This window comes from Coccinella septempunctata, chromosome 1, assembly GCF_907165205.1.
Source record: "Coccinella septempunctata chromosome 1, icCocSept1.1, whole genome shotgun sequence".
Classification (NCBI taxonomy): Eukaryota; Metazoa; Arthropoda; class Insecta; order Coleoptera; family Coccinellidae; genus Coccinella; species Coccinella septempunctata.
Genome location: NC_058189.1, coordinates 1,054,278 through 1,055,565, shown reverse-complemented (window position 1 = coordinate 1,055,565; position 1,288 = coordinate 1,054,278).

Genomic DNA, 1,288 nt, shown 5'->3' with positions numbered 1-1,288 from the left:
TTGCTCAAGCTGAATTTGAAGGAGGTTGAAATTTCACAATCAATAATATGAATGATATGAAATATAAATTACATATAATATTTTTAGGAAATCAACTCCAGTATTGGATGTCATTTCTGATCCACTCATTATGGATGAATTAAAATCAGTAATTTAAACCACCAAAGCTCGGAAATCTGCTATTTTCGATAGTCTCATAGGAAGTTTTGGAAGTCTCCTAGGAATTTTAAAACGTGGAAAAGATTCTTCTGATCCTAATAGTTATCTATCTACTACTTTATTGAGTGTTCTGTTCCTAGAGAGGCTAATTCTTTTTAGAATTGAATCGACTCTAGAAGATGCTTTCCAAGGGGTTTCAGGAAAAATAGAAATTGTTGTAATCAGATTTTGAGCCTCACTACTTTCATTCAAGCATGTTTCAATGATAAACTAAAACCAGAAACAGCTTTTGTGGATTTATCTGCAGCATATGACACAGCATGGAAGGATGCCAAGTAGGGTTTGATTTTCAAACGTTATACACATCTGAAGTGTGAAAAGATGGTTCGTTTACTAGAAAACATCCTGTCAGATAGAAAGTTTCGTGTTTTTGTTGATAATAAAAGTAGTAATTTCAAAATTTGGAATAACGTTCTTCCACAAGGATCAGTTTCAGTACCTCTTCTTTACAATTTATATCTGTGTGATATCCCTACTACATCTTCTGATAAATCAATATACGCTGATGATATTGCACTAGCATTCCGTCGTTCTGATTTTAGATGCATAGGGAATAATCTATCTACAGAAATTTTGAGGAATTTCTTCAATAAAGGCCTTTGCGTCCTAACCCAAACAAAATCGTGTTTCCATTTGAATAAATTTAGAAAATTGAGCGTAGTTTTCGGTAATTCTTTTTTGGAATATACCTTCAATCCAAAATTTCTAGGAGTCAAGTTCGCTGAATTTCAAAGTCCATTTGGAAAATTTGCGTCTGAAGTTGAAAACTAGGAATAATATCCTGCATAAACTAGCTGGTACTTCATGGGGTGCTAATGCAACTATTCTTAGAACGGCAGCCCTAGCTTTGGTTTTTTCGGCTGCTGAATATTGTTGCCCGTTTGGGTTAATAGTGCTCATGTACGAAAAATTGATGCACAACTAGATATTTCTATGAGAATTATTACTGGAACTATTGGATCTTCATCTACTCAATGGTTAACAGTTCTTTCAAACATTTTACCGCCCCATATTCGTAGACAGAGTGCAGTTATACATTCTTGGAATGAATTCCACTCCTTTTTCGACT